Source organism: Balaenoptera borealis (assembly GCF_965194805.1).
Source record: "Balaenoptera borealis genome assembly, chromosome: X".
NCBI lineage: Eukaryota > Metazoa > Chordata > Mammalia > Artiodactyla > Balaenopteridae > Balaenoptera > Balaenoptera borealis.
In genome coordinates, this window is record NC_138881.1 from 105,056,321 (window position 1) to 105,080,949 (window position 24,629).

The following is a 24,629-nucleotide window of genomic DNA, read 5'->3' on the forward strand; positions in this document are numbered from 1 at the left end:
GTTATTTCCACTCTTTTATCTTCCAGGCCACTTATCCTTTCTTCTGCCTCAGTTATTCTGCTATTGATCCTTTCTAGAGAATTTTAAATTTCATTTATTGTGTTGTTCATCACTGTTTGTTTGCTCTTTAGTTCTTCTAGGTCCTTGTTAAACATGTCTTGTATTTTCTCCATTCTATTTCCAAGATTTTGGATCATCTTTACTATCATTATTCTGAACTCTTTTTCAGGTAGACTGCCTATTTCTTCTTCATTTGTTAGGTTTGGTGGGTTTTTGCCTTGCTCCTTCATCTGCTGTGTGTTTCTCTGTCTTCTCATTTTGCGTAACTTACTGTGTTTGGGGTCTCCTTTTCACAGGCTGCAGGTTCGTAGTTCCCGTTGTTCTTGGTGTCTGCACCCAGTGGCTAAGGTTGGTTCAGTGTGTTGTGTAGATTTCCTGGTGGAGGGGACTAGTGCCTGTGTTCTGGTGGTTGAGGCTGGATCTTGTCTTTCTGGTGGGCAGGTCTACGTCTAGTGGTGTGTTTTGGGGTGTCTGTGGCCTTTTTATGATTTTAGGCAGCCTCTCTGCTAATGGGTGGGGTTGTGTTCCTGTCTTGCTAGTTGTTTGGCATATGGTGTCCAGCACTGTAGCTTGCTGGTCATTGAGTGGAGCTGGGTCTTGGCGTTGAGCTGGAGATCTCTGGGAGGTTTTCACCGTTTGATATTATGTGGAGCTGGGAGGTTTCTTGTGGACTGGTGTCCTGAACTTGGCTCTATCACCTCAGAGGCACAGCCCTGATGCCTGGCTGGAGCACCAAGAGCTCATGTGGCTGTAGGTAGGAGGCCTCAGTTCCTTGCCACATGGATCTCTCCTTAGGGCTGCTTGAGTGTCCTCATGACATCACAGCTGGCTTACCCCAGAATGAGTGATCCGGCCCGCAGTCCCCAGGGCTGTCGCGGCTTCGGCTACTGGGGCCCCTCCAACGCCGGCAGCCTCAGTGAGGCTGCCCTCCCCTCGGGCTCCGGGGCAGTTCAGTGACGGCGGCGGGAGGAGACCCCGAGCCAGGAGTTCCAGCTCTGTGGAAACGTGGGCTCTATTCTGGGCGCAGGGGGTGGGACTGCTGTTCTTCACTGTTTTTAAAGGGGCTAATACCAAATACTCCTTCCCAATTTCTTTCGCATTAGCACCTGGGCAATGGACTACCATAAATGTGCACCTTGATATCTTTGGGGGTCAGGAGACCCCAGATGACAGCAGCAAGGGAAACAGCAGTACAGGAGATGGACAAGGCAGCCACCTTGCCTGAACAACAAAGAGTCTTGTTAGGCAACTGGGGTGCTATTGTTAATTTTCCTCAGGTTGGTGGCTTCCTTATTTTCCACAAACAAACAAAGGCTCATTCTTGAGCTCGTCCTAGCAGTGCACAATCACAAACAGTGTCCGTATGGCTGCCCCAAGCACCCAATGATGGTCACAAGGCTGTATGCTGTGTCCAGAGAGCTCTAGTCTGATCTTTGGTATACAGAACTCAAGTGTTAACTGGTTAAGGTGCTGTGTTGTCACCACCTTAATAGGTGGGAACCTCAGAGATGACTTCCCAAACACAGGTTGAACCTAACAGCACATCATGCTGGGGTATATTCAGTTAACATCAGTTATCACCTTGAGGACAAGAGCATTTTAGGGTGAAAGGAGATTGTCACATCCAACAAAGGCAGCAAAATGCTGCTCAGGCCAAAGCCCAAGCGCAGCAGCAATTTGTGGTTCCATTGTAGGTGGCCTTCAGTATGTCATGGAGCCAGTCAGTTAGCCAAGAGTTAGGTAAAGTTAACCAGGTGTTATCAGTCATGGTGGACCATCCTGTTAATGATGCCAATTGTTTTGTTTTCTATTCACCTCATTGATGAGGGAGGGATTCCTGCCATAGGGTTATGGGGAATGCCAAACACATGACACCAGATGCTGGATAGATGAGATGGACAGCAGTTAGTCAGTCACATACACTCATGGCCTGGGAAGAACATACAGCATGCCATGCAGGGTCACATGGGGGCTGTACTTGGGAACAGAGTGAACAAGTAGAGGCTGTGGGAAGCAGGCTTTGTAGTATTAAGAGGATGAGGTGGCATCTTGTACCTGCAGGACAATGTCATTGGCTTCTTTAATTCCATGGGCTTGCATGGAACTGAAATTCACTACTCAGGGAAAAGCAGAAAGTGTACCTGGTCTATTTTATAAGGAGAGTTGTTTCACTTGGATATTTTTTCCACAGGAGCAGAGTGGGGAGGAGAATATGCCATTAGGCCATTTAAGACCCTCCCAGTTTCACCAGGTGTCAAGGCAACACATAATATTGGGGCTTAATTTTAGGCCTTACATCACAGAGTGTAAGCAACCAAAATGGGCAGTGGAAAGGGGAGGAGTAAAATAAGGAACTGTGAAAGGAAATTTGTTCACCTGAGATTTGACTTGTTGGGCAGTGAAGGTCTGTGTTTAACAATACTTTTGTGGATATTAGCTGAACTTTATTCCTCCCATCCAGAGAGGAATCAGGGCTGATTGTGGAGTTGGATGCAACTGTCTCTTTTGCACTGGTTCAACTGTGAGGAATTAAACTAGGTGGGCTCAGAAATACAGTATTCAGTCATGAAATTAAGATTGAGAGCCCAGCACCAAGTCTAACAGAAACATCGGATCAACTAAGTGTTCCATACACATCTTCTCATTTAATCTTCAAAACTGCTGAATACATTTTCTGAGTGGTTCAGCAAGTCAATTCTCCTGGGTTCAGTTTCCCCATTAGTAGAACAGGGATAATAATTGTATTCACTTTTTAAAGGCCGAGATAGCAGTTTTGCAACCTCATAAAGCTGTTGTGAAGAAAAAATGAGGTAATTGAGGTAAAGTACAATTTAAGCACATAGTACGTGCTCAGTAAATAGTAGCTACTATTTTAATTTTTTGATTTACTTTCCTTGGCAGGAGACTATATGTGGCAATGGTTACTGACTTACATCCACCTCTTATAGGTGACATTTTATTCCCGCACTGCCTGTCTCTGTACAGACAAACATTCCTCTGACATGGTTACTAATCTAAAAGAGTAGCTACAGCTCACACCTTTCACATGAACCATTTACTTGTATAGTAGCTGCTGCATTTTCACTAATGGATGCAATCATTATTTAACAGAAAATCTTACACAAAATAACTGAAAAAAAAAACAAACAACCGTCTGAGTATTCTGAGAATGAGCCATGGCACTGGTAGGATGTTGATGGAAGCATTTATTGGACCTACTGTAGCATGTTACTCATGCTACCTATGGATTCATATATGAGTAATATTTGAGTACTTACTATGTGCCAGATGCCATAATAAGATGTTTGATATAATTAGATGTTTCTGTTTTCTACTCCTCTCAGCCATCTTATGAGCTAGGTATTATCACCTTCTATTTTACAAAGGAGAAAATAGAGTCTTAACTAAATTAAGCCATTTAACCGATGTTATAAAGTGTGTAACTGGCTAGCAATTCTATCAGACTCACAAGCCCAAGCAACTACTTCCTTTCCCTCCATTCTACTCTTTGCTTGATTCTTTTTTAAAAAATATTTATTTAATTTATTTTCCTTATTTTTTTTCTTTGGCTGCATCAGGTCTTAATTGCGGCACACGGGATCTTCATTGAGCCATGCGGGATCTTTTCATTACAGCGCATGGTCTCTTTGTTGCAGTGCATGGGCTTCTCTCTAGTTGTGGTACCTGGGCTTCTCTGTAGTCGTGACATGCGGGTTTTCTCTCTCTATTTGTTGAATGCGGGTTTTCTCTCTCTAGTTGTGGTGCATGGGCTCCAGAGCGCGTGGGCTGTGTAGTTTACGGCATGCGGACTCTCTCATTGAGGTGCGTGAGCTCAGTAGTTGTGGCATGTGGGCTTAGTTGTCCTGTGGCATGTGGGATCTTAGTTCCCCGACCAGGGATCAAACCTGCGTCCCCTGCATTGGAAGGTGGATTCTTTACCACTGGACTACCAGGGAAGTCCCTCTTTGCTTGATTCTAATCTACTTTCTGATATACAGTATCTGCCAGTATGAGCTCTCGTAAATAAAATAAAACTCTCATCTTGTTTTACATAAGAAAGATAGTAAGAAATTTACTTCTTATGTCCCGAGAATACTGTCAAAATTCATTTTCAAGCATATGAATTATGACTCACAAAAGGGATGACAGATTTTTGTTGTTGTTCTATGTTATCAAGATTTAATTTAGTATGTTTTAAAGAGTATTCTGAATGGAACATTAGACCTATGGAATAATCTTTGAAAAAATAGTTCTGTGTCCAAACATGTTTGGAAATTTCTGCATACTATATCCCATTATTGAAGCTTCATAATATCCATTAACATTTTAAAAGATTTGAGAAGTCTTGCAGTAAAGAAGTCTAATTATGTGTGATTTATGTTTTTTAATTTGTATTATGTCTTTTTCTTTTGTTTCTCTGTTTCTGCCTTCTTTTGTGTTAGATATTTTCTAATGTACCATTTTAATTATCTTCACATTTCTTTCACTGGTTTTTGAGTTATTTTTGTAGTGGTTGCCATACGGATAACAATTAATATGTTGACTTGAAACAATCTATTTCTTATTAATACCAACATAATGTGAATAGTATATAAAAACTTTGCTCCTATGTAGCTCCATTTCCCACCCCATCTTTTGTGCTTTTATTGTCACACAAGTTACATTTATATATATTTTATGCCTGTCAAACAGATTTGTCTTTTAAATTAGATGGAAAAAAAACAGTTACAAACAAGAATGCATTTTATATTGTCTTTAATATTTACCTATTATGTTCTTTATTTCCTCATTAGATATGAGCTGCTGTCTAACAGCCTTTTCATTTCAGCTAGAAACACTCTGTTTAGTATTTCTTCTAGAGTGGTTTTGCTAGCAATAAATTCTCACAGTTTTTGCTTATCTGGAAATGTCTTAATTTCGCCTTCATTTTTTAAGAATACTTTTGCTGGATATAGAATTTTTGGTTGGCAGTAATTTTCTTTCGGCACTTTGAATATGCCATCACACTGCCTCCTGGTCTCTGTGGTTTCTGATGAGAAATTGGCTGTTAATCTTATTGAGGATCCCTTATACATAATAAATGGGTTCCATCTTTCTATTTTCAAGACTTTCTCTTTAGAGAGCTTTCTTTCAACGTGTCTAGGTGTGGATTTTTTTGAGATTATCCTACTTGGAATTTGTTGAGATTCTTGGATGTTAGATGAATGTCTTTCATCAAATTTGGGAAATTTTATGCTATTCTTTCTTGAAATTTTTTTCTGACTCTTGTCTCTCCTCTCCTTCTGGGACTCTCCTCATGCATATTTTGGTACTTTTGATGGCATCCCACAGGTCTCTTAGGCTGTGTTCAATTTTTTTCATTCCTTTTTCTTTCTTCTCCTCAGACTGGATAATTTCAGTTGATCTATCATTAAGTTCAATGATTCTTCCGCCTTCTCAAATCTTACATTGAGCTTCTCTAGTGGAATTTTTCACTTTACAGTTTAAGCATTTCTATCTGTCTCTTTTTATATCTATCTCTTTCTTTAAGTTCTGTCTTTGGTGAGACATCATTCTCATACTTTAATTCTCTAGACACATTTACTTTGAACATATTTCAAATAGCTGGTTTAGAATCTTTATCTACTAAGTCTGGGGCTTCCTCAGGATTGGTTTCTACTGATTCCTTTTTTCCTGTGAATGGGCTATATTTTCCTATTTCATTGCATGTCTTGCCTTTTTCAATTGAAAACTGAATGTTTTAAATAATATAATGTAGCAACTCTGGATATCAGATTCTCCACCCTCTCCAGGTTTGCTATTTTTGCTATTAGTTGTTGTGCTTGCTTGGTGACTTTTATGGACCAATTCTGTAAAGTCCGTTTCCTTTGTTGTGTATGGCCACAGAAGTCTCTGCTTGGTTAGTTTAGTGATTAGCTAATGATTAGCCAAGATTAGCCAAGATTTCCTTAAATGCATAGAACCAATACGTTTCTCAGTCTTCACCAAGGGGCTCTGTGTGTTTGTTGAGGCATGCCTTCAACACTCAACCAAACAGTTAAAAACTCTGCCTTAGTCTCTATTTCCTGCTTCTGCAGAGCCTCAAGGTTAGCCAACTATGAGAAATAAGGGCCTTCTCAGATCTTTCTTGACTATGTACACAGTACCGGGCTGTACACAGCCCTATACACATGGACTTCTAAATTCCCAGGAATATTTCATAGCTTCTCAAGCCTCCTTATTCAAAAGTTTTTACTTTTAAGTTTTTTGGATAATCTGTTGTTTGCCCCAACTGGTATACACCGACCTAGGCAGCCATAATTGCCTGCAGTTGTCTTTGACCAAGGCTCCTGGGCAAAAGGCTTTCACACTGGATAAGCTCCTAAAATAAAGACATTCTTGGAAGTGAGATCTTTCAGGGAATAGCCAACAGGTCAAATAATGATAATCCTCTGGGAATGGGGCTTAGAAGGATCTCAAACTCCTTATTGCCTCCTGTGGTTCCTGCAAGGCTTTTGGTTTTCATTATGATTGTGTGCTGTTGACTTTCAGGAGTACTGCTGATCTGGTAGAGGGGCAGATGAGAATAGGGGAAGTTTAAAACACCACAGAGCTTGCTGTTATTACTGAAATTCAGCTGTTTGTTTTTTTTTTTTTTTTTTGAATAAACACTACCTAGATTTCTGCAAGACTTTGGTTAGTTCTCATGTTTCTGAAAAAACCGATTTGACAATTTCTTGCCAATGTTCTCATTGCTTTTATGAAGGAGCAGTTTTTTAGAGGTTCTTTCTGTCATTTTTGCTGATGTCATCTTACCACATGATCTTGACCTATTAGGCCTGTTAGTATATCCAGTTGAGCTAATCAGCAATACATTGTGTGACGATGTTTTATGACCTTTTAAATTTGCCTAATACTCTTATGACATGGATATTAAATATGGAATTGTCATTGGGCTGTTTCTTAACTATAGAATAAATAATCATCTATTTATTTGAGCTTTGCAAATGAGACTCAAACACTGAGAATCTTTTATAAATTAAAATTAAAATGACACAATTTTCATTATAACATCTTACCGTAAGACTGGGTTCCCAAAGCTAGGTACCCATATGTACAGAATTTAGATTTTTAAGGTTTATAACAAAGTCCCAAGAACTAATTAACAAACATGCTCTAACTACCTCAAGATGATTTATTAGGAGTTAGTAGTATCCATATATAGTATCTATAAATGATACCCACATATGGTATCTATATACCCATATATAATATCTTTATATAGTATTTATAAATAAATGTATTACTCTGTTAACATTGTATCCATATATAGTATCTATGAGAATTGATTTGATAAAATATGTTCACCATGTAATCTAAAAAAGAGGGAGAAGTAATTTTTTTTAACATTATAATATAAGAGGTCCTTGCCATCCCTTCCAGACCTGTAATTTTCCATTACACCTTCAACTATAATTTTCCAAACCATGATTAGAAAATAAAATAGAATTTTATTAATATATTGGGGTGATATTCTTGGAACTGAAGTTGAATGTATGAAAAGTACTTTTTAAGATGTTAATAACTGCTTGTGGGTGATGAAGCTGATGGCTCTCTCCTATACAGAGTAAAAAAAAAAAATTCATAGGTAGTCAGAAATCTAAAATTTACTTAGAAAATCAGTGGCACCTCATCTTACTTGATGAGCACAGTAGAACAAAGGCATGGATCTCCAATGAAACTGATATTTAAGCTATATATACAGTTTCTTAAGGCTAGAACATTACTGTTTACCAAAAGCTATATCATTAAAAATGAATACAGCCTTAAAAGTGGCCATATTTCTTACCTTGCTGAAGACTTAAAGAATGAAAAAGCTTACCATCACTATTTTTTCCTGTTGAAACACCACACATTGCAGCGTTACAAATAGGAGTAAAGTATCCTGTATTGATTGCTTTTTTTTTTTTTTTTTTAATAAGACATATGTTCAGTGAATGATATACAGGTTGCCCGTTCTTTCCATTGTGCTCTTGGAATCCAATAAAGTGAGTGTGTGAGTTATGAAAGTAAAACTTGGTAAATAAAAAAAGGGCAAATGTATGGTAGCTGTTAAAATTATTTGTATCTTAAAATAATGATTTTATTGACAATATAAAGGAAAAAAATTATCATCATTCAGGAACTTTGTAGAGAGACAGTCACATTTAACCTTAAACAATTAGTACCAGGCAGTATTGTGAGGTTAGTAGAAGTTTTTCTTCTGTGGGCCAATCTTCTCCTTTCTTGATCCTTTCTTCTCACTTTTAGCACCCTCCTCACTCCTCCAAGGTTTTCAAATTGATTCCTTACTCTAACTGATAGAGAAAAATAAACAAATTAATATTATTAACACTAAGGTGTTGAGAAATTATTGGTTTTCTCTTCCAACAGCACTTGCATCTTAAGCAGATGGACATTAGTGGGATTTCTCATATCAGTAGCCAACAAACAGAGAAAATAGATTCTGTCAGGTAGTTTCTTTCTAGAGCTCCTTGAATTTCAGTGCATAGTTTAGTACCTACTACCCTAATTCATAAGAATCTACAGGTTCCAAAGGGAATGTTTATTTTCACCAAAGATATTTGCATATGGGTCCAAAGAAATCACAGAATGCATTTTCAGCTGGACTAGACAAATCTGTAGGAAGTAATTTCTGAAGCTGATAATTGTATAATAAAGCAACATTTGTTCTAGCAGAATGAGCTGAGGGTTTTTTTCCTAAAGTTTTTAAGAATAAATTTCAGAAACAAATGACTACCCGTGACATTTACAAAATAATTTTCCAAAACTGTAAAGAGAAAAAAATAATATTAAGTATAATCCTTTGCTTTTAGTACAAGTGTTAAATACTAGTACTAGTGTTTATAGTTTTCACCTTTAGGGAAAGGAAAAAAGATAATTGTTTTAATGATTTCATGATAAATGTGATGAACCCAAAACAAAATAATAAAGGTACTATTTCTATTTGAGCAATTAATATAATCTTCCACTTAGAAGTATACTTTGTAAACTATGGTCCATATACTTGAATATTTCACAAAAAGCAGGTTTTCAAAGTTCTATCAAATATCTAAATAAAAATCTCCAAATTTAAAATATTTGAAACTTTGATATTTTATTAATGTCAGGTTTACTAAGGTCTAGTTTACTTACAGTAACATTGTTCCTATTTAGATGTACAGTTTTTTTTTAAAGTCTTTATTGAATTTGTTACAATATCGCTCCTATTTTATGTTTTGGCTTCTTGGCTGAGAGGCACGTGGGATCTTAGCTCTCCAACCAGGGACCGAACCTGCACACCCTGCTTTGGAAGGCGAAGTCCCAACCACTGGACCGCCAGGGAAGTCCCTAGATGTACAGTTTAATGGGTTTGAGTGATATGTAACCATGTATGTTATTTATGTAACCATGATGGTCATATAACCACTATTGAAATTAAGTTATAGAATATTTTCATCATTCTAAAAGGTTCCCTTATTCCACTTTGTAATCAATCACTTCATCTACCCTATTCCCTGAACTGATTTTTGTCCCTGCAGTTTAACTTTTTCCAGAATATCATATAAATGGAATGTGTAGTCTTTTGTTTCTGGCTTCATTCACTTAACATAATGCTTTTGAGATTCATCATTGTTGTTGCATGAATCAGTAGTTTGATTGATTTTATTAAGGAGTAGTATTCTATTTATTGAGGTCCCACAATTTGTGCATCCATTTAGCAACTGACCAACATTTGGATTATTTCCAGTTTTTAAGGAACTACATAGATATTCGAGCATAGACCTTTGTGTTTACATGTGGATAAATACTCAGGAACAGGGATTGGTGAGTAGTATGGTGAGTATGTGTATGTTTTACTTTATAAGTATCTGGCAAACTGTTTTCCAAAATGGCTTTACCATTATGCATTTCCGCCAGCATTATCTGAGAATTTCAGTTGTTCCACACTCTCCAGCACTTGGTATTGTCAGTTTTAAAAAAATTGTTTAACTATTCTAAAAGGTGTGTAGTAATATTTTCTTGTGGTTTCAATTTGCATTTTTCCAATGACCAATGATGCTGACCATGTTTTCATATGCATTTTGGCCATCTATATCTTTTCTTGAGTGAAGTGTCTGTTTAAATCTTTTGTCCATTTTATTGCTGGGTTTTCTGTTTTCTTATTATTGAGTAGTTTGAATTCTTTATATATTTTGGATATGAGTTTTATCAGAAATATATGTCCAAATATTTTCTCCTAGTATGTGACTTGTCCTTTTATTTTTTAAACATCATCTTTAAAGGATGAGAAGTTTAAAATTCAGCAAATATTTCTTTTATCATTTTTGCTTTTTGTGATTTTACTGAGAGATCTTTGCCTAACCCAAGGTCACGAAGATTTGCTCCATGTTTTCTCTAGAACTTCTGTAGTTTTAGGTCTTATATACAGGTTTATGATCCATTTTGAGTTAAATTTAGTAGATGGTGCAAGATATGGGTTGAGTGTTTTTTTCCCTCTATATGGATACTCAGTTCTTCTGACACAATTTATTGATAAGCTTCTTCATTCTCCATTGAGTACTTTGTCAACTTTGTTGAAAAGCAGTTGACCATATATGTATAGGTTTATTTCTGGATTCTCTATTGTGTTCCATTGGTGTATGTCTAGCCTTGTGCCAACACTATATTATCTTGATTAGTCTACCATTATAGTAAGTTTTAAAATCTGGTACTGTAAGTCCTCCAACTTTGTTCTTTTATCTTTTGGGTGGGGCTATTCTAGGTTCTTTGTTTTTCCATATAAGACTTAGAATTAGCTTTTCCATTTCTACTAAGAAAAGCATGCTGGGATTTTGTTTGGGATTACTCTGGGATATATAGATCATTTGGGGAAGAATTGATATCTCAAACATATTGAATTTTAAGTCATTAACATGGTAGATCTCTCCATTTATATGTTTTTAATTCTTTTACCTATGCTTTATAGTTTTCAGCATACATATTTTGTTAGATATATCCCTAAATATTTTATATTTTTGATGTCATTGTAAATGGTACTTTTTATTTAATAAATTTCTATTACCTATTCTCCACTGTTTGCGTATGGAATGCAGTAAATTTTTGTGTATTGACCCTGTATTGACCCAATCCATTTGGGCTGCTATAACAAAACTACCATAAACTGGGTGCCTTATAAACAACAGGAATTTATTTCTCACAGTTCTGGGGGCTGGAAGTCCAAGATCAGGGTGCCAGCATGGTTGGGGTTCTGATGAAGGCACTCTTCGGTGTTGCACACTGTTGACTTCTCACTGTGTTCATACATAGTGGAAGGGGCTAAGGTGCTCTGTAGGATCTCTTGTATAAAAGCACTAATTTCAGTTCAAGAGGGCTCCACCCTCATGACATAATAAGCACCTCCTACAGGCCACACCTCCTAATACCATCACATTGAGCATTAGATTTCAACATATATATTTGGGGGGACACAAACATTCATTCTATAGCATCCTGTATCTTGTGACCTTATTAAACTCACTTATTAGTTTTAGTTGCTTTTATGTAGACTTTTTGGGATTTTCTAAATCTGTGACCATAAATAAAGAAATAAATAGAGTCTGTAAACAAATAAGAATCTTATCTCCTTTTTTCCAATCTGTATGCCTTTTTAGCTATTTTTCTTGCTTGTTGCACTAACTACAACCCATTGTACATTGTTGAATAAAAGTGGTGAGAGTACATTCTTGCCTTGTTCCCAAACTTAGGGGGAAATCATTCAGTCTTTATCCACCAAAGATGATTTCAGGTCTAAGTAATATCTGTATCTATATCTAATCTAAATCTGTATCATCTATATTTATACCTATATATTTCTCCCAGAAAAATTCTATTTTAGTTTAGGTGATAGTGAGGAAAATTAACAATGATAACAAAGCTATCTACCAAAGAAGTAGGAAGTATCCATTCTAGAATTCTACTAGCTCCTATCGGAAAACCAACATTTTGTTGTTCAGTATAAACTATTTTTATTTTTATTAAAAGTAACACAAATTTGCTCTAAAATTTTTAAATAATTTGAAAGTTTATTAAGTATAAAATAAAAAGTGCTTTCACCCACCACAACCTCCAAAAAAATTGTACCTCACAATGTAAGAGCTAATTATTTTGAGCAGGAGTTGGCAAACTAAAGCCCGTGGGACAAATCTAGCCTGCTTTTTTTTATGGGTTACAAACTAAAATTATTTCTCATTTTTAAATGATTTAAAACAATCAAGAGAAGAATATTTTGTCTCACATGAAAATTACAGGAAATTCAAATTTCAGGATCCATAAATACAGTATTGTTTGAACACAGGCATGATCATTCATTTACATATTGTCTGTTGTGCTTTCATGCTACAATGATAGAGCTGTATAGTTGTGACAGATGCCATGTGGCCCGCAAATTCTAAAACACTTTTTATCTGACTCTTTTCAGAAAAAGTTTGCCAACCCCTTGTTGAATGTATAGTGTTTTTCCTTCTGAGCTTTTCTCTCTGCATATATAAAGCTTACATATTTATGCACATTTTTGTTTTCTACAAAAATAATCACGTTACACATATTCTTCTGTAACCAGTTCTTTTCACTTAATGATGTGTATGGATATCTTTACATGTCAGTTGTAAATTGTCTCATCTTTTAAAATTGATATGTCCAGGATATTTGGTAATGCAGGTGGAGCGAAAGCACAGGTAAGATAACTCAGTGGAAATTACTAAACAGTTGGTTTACGTAAAGGGGGAATTCAAATAAAGATAGGAAGACTATTTTTATTACTACTTTTACAATTTGACTGTTGTCTTGCTAGCACTTGCACCTGAACATAAAGACAACTCAGATAATTTCATGTTTTTTCACCATTTTTTCTAGAAAAAATCCATTTATAGCTGGAAAAAAAATAACCATATGTATCAGGTGAAGTAGATAAAGCAATTTTTGAACAGTAATTCAAAGTATACTATATGTATGCACAGTGTTTCCTGGTAAGTCTAATGATAGCTGGAAAAAGCCCAAATGTCATAGAACAGTGTGGAAAATAATATTGTATGATCATCAAAACTATGTATGGATAACTTTGGTTCATAGGAACAAAAAAAAAATTTGAGTGTGCTTATTTTTTTTTAAAATATATTTATTTATTTATTTTTGTCTCTGTTGGGTCTTCCTTGCTGCGTGTGGGCTTTTTCTAGTTGCTGCAAGCGGGGGCTACTCTTCGTTGTGGTGCGTGGGCTTCTCATTGTGGTGGCTTCTCTTGTTGCAGAGCACCGGCTCTAGGCGCAGGGCTTCAGTAGTTGTGGCATGCGGGCTTCAGTAGTTGTGGCTCACGGGCTCTAGAGCACAGGGTCAGTAGTTGTGGCACACAGGCTTAGTTGTTCCACGGCATGTGGGATCTTCCCGGACCAGGGCTCGAACCCCCGTCCCCTGTGTTGGCAGGCAGATTCTTAACCACTGCACCACCAGGGAAGTCCCTGAATGTGCTTAAAATGAACAACAACAACAAAAAATAGCACCTAAGGAGATTTTTGTGTCAGACTTGTGTTTTCTAGTTAAAAAAAATTTCCTCATGATAATCATAACAATCTTAAGTTTCTCTCTTTGTTACTGGAAATTACAAAATTAACTAAATGTCAGGATCAAAAAAAAACTGTAGAATTCTGTTTCTAGGAAGATGGAGTAGACATACTTTCCCCTATTCCTTCTACTAAGTAAAACTGAAAACCCTGAATATTATATGTAAAACAAACATAAGAAGACTGAAAGGTAGAAAGAAGGCAGTTCAGCTAGAGAACTCAGGACCCAAGGGATGATATGGTGGTAAACTCACTGGGTTTTCTTTTTTCTACACATATCTCAGATTTGGATCAGAAGAAACCAGCAACCCAGAAATACCAATGGACACATACACAAAGAGTTCCACCAAGAACTGACTCTCTTGCTAAAGGACCAGGACAGGGATAGCTTAGAAAGACAGAACGCTTTTAGAAAAAACTGTTCTTTCATCCAAACACCACAGAAAAAACTGTATTCTTACCCCTATCCATGCCTGCAGAGGCTGGGTGGGAAGCTTAGACTTCTGTGCTCACAAGGCTACAATGAGGCACCTGAATACACTTGCCAAGATAATGTAAGAGAATGTCAAGTAGCAACCTGGGACTGTCATCATTGTGCAGAAGTAATAAGCTCCTCACTACAGTGTCAATGGAAACAATGTGGGAAGCCTAGAATTCCAGCCGCATCAACAGTTACTAGGTACTCTAGCCTCTCCCTACTGTGGTGATGTCATAAAAAGCCTAGGACATTCACCACTGCCTAGGAGTAATGAGGCCACTCCCTCTGTGGTTTCAGTGGAGGTCATATAAGGAGATAGAACTCCCATGGCCCAGCAGTAATGAAGAACCTCCTTTTCCTCCAACTGGCAGTAACAAGACAGCAACCCTTCCTGTCCCGGCCCTTGTTTTGATAGAGCAATGTCAGAAGAAGCCAGCTAAAACTAAGTATTTTAAAAAGATATATCTCATAATGTAGAACACAAAATTAAAAAACTGTAAAACGCAAAATGTCCAAATTACAATAAAAATAACATCACATTAAGAACTAGGAAGATAACAATGTTAATTAAAAAGTCAATCAATAGATGCCAACACCAAGATAACAGAGATGTTAGAATTATCTGACAAAGGTTTTAAATAACCATCAAAAAAATGCCTCAATGAGTAATTGAAGTGTGGGTATAGTGTTTCAAGCATACAAATGTGCTTGAAACAATTGAGAAAATAGCCTTGGCAAAGAAATAGAAAATATCAGAAGAGAGAAGATATAAAGAAGGAAATAAAAATTTTAGAACTGAAAAACATAGTAACTGAAATTTAAAAAGGTAGTAGATTGACTCAGTGACAGAAGGGAAGGAACAGAATAAAGAATCAGTGAACAGGGATACAGAACTGTAGAAATTACCTAATCTGAACAATAGAGATGAAATAGGCAAAAAATTAACAGAACCTCAGGTACCTGTGGAATTATAACAAAAGATCTAATAGCCACATATTGGAGCCCTGGAAAGAGAAAAGAAAGAGTGCAGGACTAAAAAAATACTTGAGAGAATAATGTCTGAAAATTTTCCAAATTTGGCAAAAGACATAAACTTACATAATTGAGAAGGTAAGTGAATACCAAAGAAGATAAATGTAAATAAATCCACACTAAGGCTAATCATAATGAAATTTCTGAAACTAAAGACAAAGTCTTGAAAAGGCCAAGCTATAGTAGAAATGGAATTTGAATGACTAAATTTCTCATCTCAAACCATGGAGGCCAAAAAGAAATGGCACATTTTTTCATGTGCCAAAAGAAAAGAACTATCAGTCCAGAACCTTATATCACACAACACATTTTTCAGGAATGAAGGGGAAATCAAGATATTTTCATATGAACGAAAATTAAGGGGTTCTTTCACCAGCAATTCTACCCTAAAAGAGTGGCTAAAGGAAGTTGGCTACACAGAAAGGAAATGATAAAAAGGAATCTTGGGACATCAGGAAGGTGTTGGGTAAATACAATAGGCTTTTCTTCTCCTCTTGAATTTTCTAAATTATGTTTTTCAGTTGAAGCAAACTTATAACACTGTCCAATGCAGTTCTAAATGTATATAGAGGAAATATTTAAAACAATTTTAATGTAGGAGAGTAAAGGGAGGTGGGAATTAAGGTTTATACTGGTAAAATAATGGTAAAATATATATACTGGTAAAATAATGACACCAGCACACTGTGATGTTATGTATATATAATTTTATTTTTATTTTGTTAATAACTAGAGCAACCCCCACAAATATGATACAAAGAGACACTTAAAAAACCACTGCAGATAAAAATGAATTTTAAAATATATTCAATTAACTCACAGGAAAGCAGAAAAAATAAAACACTATAAAAACAGAGAGAACCCAGAGAAAACAAAAAATATGATGGCTGACATAAGCCATTATATATCAATATGTAAGTAGTCTAAACACATCAGTTAAAAGATTGACAAACTAGATTTAAAAGCATGATGTAGTTATATGCCGTCTTTAAGAAAGTAACTTAAAAAATAATTGTATAGGCATGTTGAAAGTAAAAGAATGGGAAAATAACATTAATTATTAATCCTAGCAAAACAGGAGTGGCTATACTAACTTGAGATAGACTTCAGAGTGAAGAAAACTACCCAAAACAGGGTAAGTACATAATGGTAAAAGGGTTAATCCATTAAGAAAACCTAGCAACCCTGAATGCATATGCTCCAAAAAGACAGTTGAAAAATATAAGATGAAAACTGATCAAACTGAAAATAGACAAAAATCTATAATTATGGTTGGAGTCTTTGACATCCTTCTCTCAACAATTGATACAACAGACAGAAAATAAGCAAAGATGTTGGAGAACTCAACAATACTAGTAACCAATAAGATCTGATTTACATTTACATTTATAGATCACTCTATCCCCAAAACTCAGAATACATATTCTTTTCAAGTGGCTATGGCATGTGTACCAAGATAGGTCATACTCTGGGCTTCTAAAAAAAACTTTAACAAATGTAAAACAACTGAAATCAAAGAGAATACACTCTCCAAACATAATGTAATCTAATTAGAGTTCAAAATGGAATCTAACAGAAAGAAAACAGGAAAAATTCCAAACATTTGGAAACTAAGCAAAGTACTCTCTAATTATCAATGGGTCAAAGAGGAAGTCTCCAATGGAAATAATGAAAATACGTTGAATTGAATGAGAATGAAAATACAACATATCACAATTTGTAGAACATAGATAAAGTGGTGCTAAAAGGAAACTTTAGAGCACGAAGTGCACATAAAAAGTCTCAAATCAATCTGAGCTCCTACCTCAAGATCCTAGAAAAAAGAAGAGCAGACCAAATCCAAAGTAGGCAGAAGGAAAGAAATAATAAAGAGCAGAAATCAGTAAAACTGAAAACAGAAAAACAGTAGAGTAAATCAATGAAACAAAGTGCTGGTTCTCTGAAAAAAATAAGATTTAGAAACCTTCGTCAAGACTGCAAATGAAAAAAGAGAGAGAGACAAATTTTCAGTAATGAGAATGAAACAGCATATCACTACATACCCTGAAGATATCAAAAGAATAATATGAGAACACTTCAAACAGCAATATAAAAATAAAATTGACACCAAATAAATTTGATGAAATGGAACAATTTCTCAAAAAACACAATCTACCACAGCTCACTCAATATGAAGTACAGAATACTCTCATAATATTTAAGGAAATTGAATTAATAATGAAAACAGTCCCCAAATGGACATCTCCAGTCCCAGATGTTTTATTGGTGAATTGTAATTCATTTAAAGAAGAAATAAAACACCAATTCTAGACAGTTGCTTCTAAAAGTAGAAGAGGAGGGAACACTTTCTAATTCATTTTATGAAGCTTGTATTACTCTGATGTCAAACCCAGAAAGAGACAGTACAAGAAAAGAAAACTACAGAGCAATATCCCTAATTAGGATAAATACAAAAAACTTAATTAAATATTAGCAAACAGAATTCAGTAATATGTAAAATGAATTATACACCATAACCAACTGGGATTTATTCCAGTGATGCAAGGCTGGTTCGATATTTAAAAATCAAGCAATGTAATCCACCAGACTAACAGGCTGAAGAAGAAAAATCACATGATAATACCAATTCATGCAGTTAAACCACTTGACAAAATTTAACACACGTTTATGGTTAAAAACTCTCAGAAAAATCAGAATGGAGGGGGATTTTCTCAACTTGATAAAGACTGTCTAGCAAAATCTATAGCTAGTATTTTATTCATTGGTGAAAGACTGTGAAGGCAAAGATGTTTGCTCTCACCACTCTTATTCCACATGGTGCTGAAAAAAATCTAGCCAGTGGATAGGGAAATAAAAGGCATACAGATTAGAAAGGAACAAATAAAACTGTCCCTATCTTCAGATGACATGATAGACTGTGTAGAAAATCCCAATGAATCTACAATAAAACGTTCTAGAACTTATAAGTGAGTTCAGCAAGGTTAGAGGGCATGAGATAAATATACAAAAATTAATTGCATTTTTATGTACTAGCAATAAACACATGGATATCAATATGAAAACATAACACCATTTATAATCATCCAAAAAGTGAAATACTTGAGTATAAATCAATCAAATCATGTATAAGATGTATGCTGAAAACGACCCAACAATGAGGACAGTAATCGAATAACATCTAAATAAATGGAGAGATATACCATGTTTATAGAGTGGAAGACCCCAAATAGTAAAAATGTCAATTCACTCCAAATTGATATACATGTTTAATGCAATTTCTATCAAAATACTTGCAAGATTATTTTTGTAGATTTGGACAAGATTATTCTAAAATTTATATTAAACAAAAGAACTAGAATAACTTACATGAAGAAGAATACAGTGGGAACAATCAGTCTACTTGATTTTAAAAGTTATTATATAGCTACAGTAATCAAGACTGTGGTGATTGTGGAGAAAGATACATAGATCAATGGAACAGAATAGAGAACTTGAAAATACAGGCACACAAGTATCATCAACAGAGTTTCGTTAAAGGTGTAAAACAGACTAAATGGGCTAAGGATAGCCTTTTCAACAAATAGTGCTGAAGCAACTGCATATCCATAGCCAAATAATTGAACCTTGACCAAAACCTCACATCTTATGTACAAATTAACTGAAGGTGGATCACAGACTTTAATGTCAAATGTAAAACTATGAAACTTTTAGGGAAAAAAAGAAAACTCTTTGGGATCTAGGGCTAGAAAAGGTTCTTAGAGGATATCAAATTCATAATTCATAGAGAAAAAATGATATATTGGTCTTCATCAAAATTAGAAAATGTCACTTCCTGAAATACCCTTTTGAGGTGAAAAGAGAAGCTACAGACTAAAAGATAATATTTGCAAACCACATATCCAACAAAGGTTAATGTCTAGAATCTATAAAGAACTCTCAAATCTCAACAACACAAACCCCCAAAGAATCCAATTAGAAAATGAGAAAAGGCATAAAGAGATATTTCACCTAAGAAGATATACATATGGCAAGTGAGCATATGAAAAGGTGTTCAATCTTATTAGGTATTAAGGAAATGCAAAGTAAAACCACAATGTAATATTATTAGGTACCTATCAGAATAGCCATAATTTAAAAATCACAACCCCAAATGCTGGTAATAATTTGGAGAAACTGGTCACTCATACATTGCTGGTGAGAATGTAAAATAATCCAGCCACTCTGGGAAACAGATTGGCATTTTTTACAGAACTACACATAAGGTTTCCATACAAAACAGCAATCTTACTGCTGGGTATTTATTCCATCAAAATGAAAAACTATGTTCACACAAAATCTGTACAAAAAACACTAATAACCAAGTTGACTTAATTGACATTTATAAAGCACACCCCCAAAAGCAAAATGTACATTATATTCCAGTGCATATGGCATAGTCATTTAGATATGGAATATGGTCTGTGATAAAAAGAAGTATTAATACATTTTAAAGGATTAAAGTCATACAGATTTTGTTTTCTGATCACAATGAAATTAGAAATCAGTAACAGAAATATATTAGGAAAATCCCCAAATATTTAGATATTAAAAACAAATCTTTAGGGTTTCCCTGATGGCACAGTGGTTAAGAATCCGCCTGCCAGTGCAGGAGACACGGGTTCGAGCCCTGGTCTGGGACGATCCCACATGCCCTGGAGCAACTAAGCCCACGCACTGCAACTACTGAGCCTGTGTTCTAGAGCCCGCAAGCCACAACTACTGAAGCCCGCTCGCCTAGAGCCCATGCTCTGCAACAAGAGAAGCCACCATGATGAGAAGTGCATGCACTGCAACGAAGAGTGGTCCCCACTCTCTGCAACTAGAGAAAGCCCGCGCATGACAACGAAGACCCAATGCAGCCAAAATTAATTAATTAATTAATTAATTATTAAAAAAAAAAAGAATCAAAATAAAATAAAATAAAAATTAAAAAAAAAAAAACAACCCAAATCTTTAAATAAGCCATGGTTCAAAGAAGAAATCACCAGGGAATTAGATAATAAAGTTTTGAACTGAATGAAAATGAAAACCCAACATATCAAAATTTTGGGAATGTAACTGAAGCAGTACTTAGAGGGGTAATATCAATACATCATAACCAATTGTGTTTATTCCAGGAATGTAAGCCTGGTTTGATATTTTAAAATCAATTATATTTTACCATAATAACATAATAAAGGAGAAAAAATTTTACCTATGAATGTAGAAAGTGAATTTGACAAAATTCAGCACCTATTCCTGATAAAAACTTCCAGCAGTTTAGGAAGGGGAAGAAACTTCCTCTGGCTCTTAAATAGTGTGTACAAAAACCAAAACAAACAAACAAAAACAACAAAAAACACTCCTGAGAGAAATTTTAAAAGATTTAAATAAATGAGGTGATATACCATGTACATGGATTGCAGGTCTCAATATTGTAAACATGTCAATTCTCCCCAAACTAATCCATAGATTCCCTATAATCCCAAATAAATTCCCAGCAGCTTTTATAGCGAAGTTAATAGTTGATTCTGAAATTAATATGGAAATGCAAAGGAATTATATAGTCAAAGCAATTTTGAAGAAGAGTAACAAGTATGGTGACTCACATTATCTGGTTTCGAAATTTACTCTAAAATTAGTTTCAAAGATTATTATAGATCATATCGATCTAGGAAACACAAAAGAGTCCAGAAAAAAAACCACACATGTATGATAAATTGATTTTCAACAAAATTATCAAGAAATTCAATGGGGGAAAGGATAGTCTTTCCAGTAAGTTAATAGTGCTAAATTAACTGAATATACATGTGGAAAAAAATGAACCTTGACCTTTATTTCATGCCATATACAAAACTAAATTTGGAATGGATCATAGGTGTAACTGAAAGAGCTAAGAGTATAAATCATCTAAATGAAACTATAGGAGAAAATCTTTGTGACTTTGGGATAGGCAAAAATATCTTAGAGATGACACAAAAGCACTAATCATAAAACTAATAAAAAGATAAATTGCATTTCATCAAAATGAAAACTTCTGCTCTTTGAAATGTAACATGAAGAAAATAAAAAGTCAAACTCCAGACTGGGAGAAAAGATTCTTTCTATATATAATTGACAAATAACTAGTATCTATAATATGTTTTATAAATAGCACTCTTACAACTAAATACTAAGAAGAAAAACAACTCAGTATAATTTGGGAGAAATATTTGAAGACACTTCACCAAAGAATATAAATGAACAGCAACTAAGCACATGAAAATATTCTCACCTTCATTAATCATTAGGAAACTACAAATGATAACCACAATGGAATACCACTTTACACCGACTAGAATGGCTAAAATTAAGAGTGACAATTGTTGACCCATCGCTCCGGGGGAGGCCCTTCGAGCCCTCCTTGCCGACACTATGCTCCAGTTCCTGCTTGGATTTACTCTTGGAAACGTGGTGGGAATGTATCTGGCTCAGAACTATGACATACCAAACTTGTCTAAAAAACCTGAAGAAATTAAAAAGGACGTGGACGCCAAGAAGAAACCCCCTAGTTCATGAGGCCGACTCCAGCACTGCCTCCTGGATAAACTGATTCTACTGTTCTTGAGGGCCTCCTTCACCATCTGAACCAAAAGCTTTTGTTTTCATCTCCAGCCTCAGCAATTTTCTTCTTTGCTAGACCCTGCATTGCCTTACAGCACAAATGGGGCCACAAGTTAAGAACAACCCTCACTTTTCCAACATCCTCACTTCTTCCCTTCCTCCTTCCAGCCACTTGGGAGGTCCTGAGAATGGAATTATGGTGCTAGATTAGTAAATATGACCTTTAATTAATAGTCTCTCTTTTATTCTTTGGGATTTCTGCTACCGTTTTCAAAAGAAAAATTGATGAGTTTTGTATAGCTGATGAGATATAAATAATGCTGATTTCACAGTCTAGCAATTATATTGGGTGTTTAAACCTTTGGTACTAAATTATGTTGTTTCAAAGTAGTAATTAAAATGAAAATCTAGAAGCTAGTTTCTGGTGAATTATCCACTAATTTTATATTGTTGTCAGGAAGCTCCATAGTTGCTAATTTAACCAATAAATCAATTTGCTATTCATTAACCAAGAAACTCTGTTCTGAAAACCCTATCAGGAACTAGGAAATTTACAAGTATTTAAAGTAATGGCCTTTGTTCTCAGTAGAATTCATAGTCTAGTATGCATGTTTTTTTTTAATGATGCATTTGATCTGGCTCTATTCTCTCGTAAGAATCATACTTATTTTATGGGATTACAGGCACATTTATCATTACATGGTAGATAAGTGAGAAGTTGTCTATAAAGGAAATTTTATGCCTTTTTACATTTAAAAAAATCTATTTACGTTATAACTTTATAGTGATTTTCATAGAAGACTTTGGTTTTTCTTCTGCAACCATAAATTACTCTTGTAATTTTTCAAGTGTATAATCAGTCCATAATTTTTTTTAATTGAAAACAAATTTTAAATACATAACTTTCCCCCTGGGTCAATACAAAGTGATTTGCGTTGTCCCCCAGCTCCTAGTTCCTCTCCCTGGAGTCAGGCACTCGCTAGTTTCCTGTATCCTTTTGCAAAAGATTTTGTGCTTGAACAAACACACGTACGTGGGGGTTTTTATACAAATGATAACAAACTGTATACAGTGTTTTCCCCAGTGGAGGTCATTCCATATTAGTAGGTAAGGAACAAAGAACCTCTTTCCTTTTTTGGCTACATAAGGTTCTACTGAATGAATATACCATAATTTATTTAATCTGCTCCTGAGGAATGTTTAGGTTGTTTCCTATCTGTTGCTATTAGAGTGATAACCTTACACCTAATGTTATTATACATATCTGTGCAGGGGGATAGCTCCAAGCTAAAGTCCTGGAAGTGTAATTTGCAGTAAATATAAATAAAGGCCCATTTCATTGGGTGTTTTGTTCTAGAGGGCTTGTTGGGCAGCTTCACTGATGATGCCATTTCTGAAGACATTTTAGCAGAATTAGTAAACTGGAAGAATGGTTTAGAGACCTTTTTTTCAGACAGTGATGCCACTGATACTAAATGTGATTATAAAATGAAGTGATTCTACTTCTCTTTGAAAACCTGGATCTTTCATACATGGAGATAAGTTTTGTCCCTGTCAGGTTGTACTGGTGCGTGAGACAGGTTAGGATCATATTATGGTTTGGCTTCTCCCTTGCAGTGTGATCAGGGGCAAGCAGCTTATTTTTCTGAAACTGTTGTGTTCTCTTTAAGATGTGGATACAATACCTACCTCATAGGGCTTCCATGAGAAACAGTTGAAATAATGTATGTGATGTGTAGCAGTGTAGCACAGTGCTTTGCAAATTGTCCAATAAATAGTAGATTTTAGTCAAAAAAAAAAAAAAGAGTGACAATTGTTAACAAGGATGTGCAACAGCCAGGAATTTCATATGTTGTTGATGGGCATATATAATATGGTATAACCACTTTGGAAATGTCTTCTACTTTCTCATAACGTTAAACTTATGCCTACCATATGACCCAGCCATTCTGCTCGTAGGTATTTATCCAGCAGAAATAAAAACATACGTCTACAAAATGACTTATGCTCCAATTTTAATGGCAGTTTTATTCATATGCCCACAACTTGAAATGACTCAAAGATCTATCACAGATAAATGGATAAATAGATTGTAGTGTATCTGTACAATGAAATATTACTTATAATAAAAAGCAAAAAACTCCTGATACACACAAAAAATGGATAAATCTCCAAAACATGCTGAATGAAAGAACTGACAGAAAATAATACGCTATGATTTCATTTATGTGAAATTATGGAACAGCCAAACTAATCTTTAATGAGGGAAATCTGATCAGTGGTTGCTTAGTGACGTGGATTTGTGTGTGGGGGGGAAGGTATGATTGACTGCAAAAGGGGAAGGAAGGAGAGGTTTGGAGGGGTTTGGAGGTTTGGAGGAGGTATTGGAGGGGGACAGTGATGTAAATGTTCTTATTGTAAAAGTGGTGGTAGTTAAATAGGTATATACATTTGTCAAAATTCATTGAACTGTACAGTTAAAATTAATGCTTTTAATTTTTCATAAACTATGTTAAAATAAAGTTGATTTAGAAGGAGGAAAATCCACGCAATGACAAAACAGAAATCACTGCTCTGTTTTCAAACGATACCTATTCTCTTATAGTTTTGGCAATGGCTACCTAGGGTACAGGTTTCTCCTTTCTTACTCTCAGGTAGAGCATCATTAAAGAGGAGACAGCCCCAAGGGGAAAGTCTGAGGACTTTCTATTCTTACTGACAACATATGTATGCTATAACATATTGTATAGATTATGGATATTCTTAAGAAAGGAAATTAAGATTATTTTATAGAGAAATAATCTATCAAGAAATTGTCAACCACT

General features: G+C 35.3%; 1 pseudogene across 1 annotated transcript; it reads left to right on the forward strand.

Moving 5' to 3' along the window:
* The first annotated feature begins 538 nt into the window (after positions 1–538).
* LOC309620778 (short transmembrane mitochondrial protein 1 pseudogene) lies at positions 539–21,803 on the forward strand (annotated as a pseudogene). Its single transcript has one exon. The product of its transcript is annotated as a short transmembrane mitochondrial protein 1 pseudogene (transcript).
* The last annotated feature ends 2,826 nt before the right edge of the window (positions 21,804–24,629 follow it).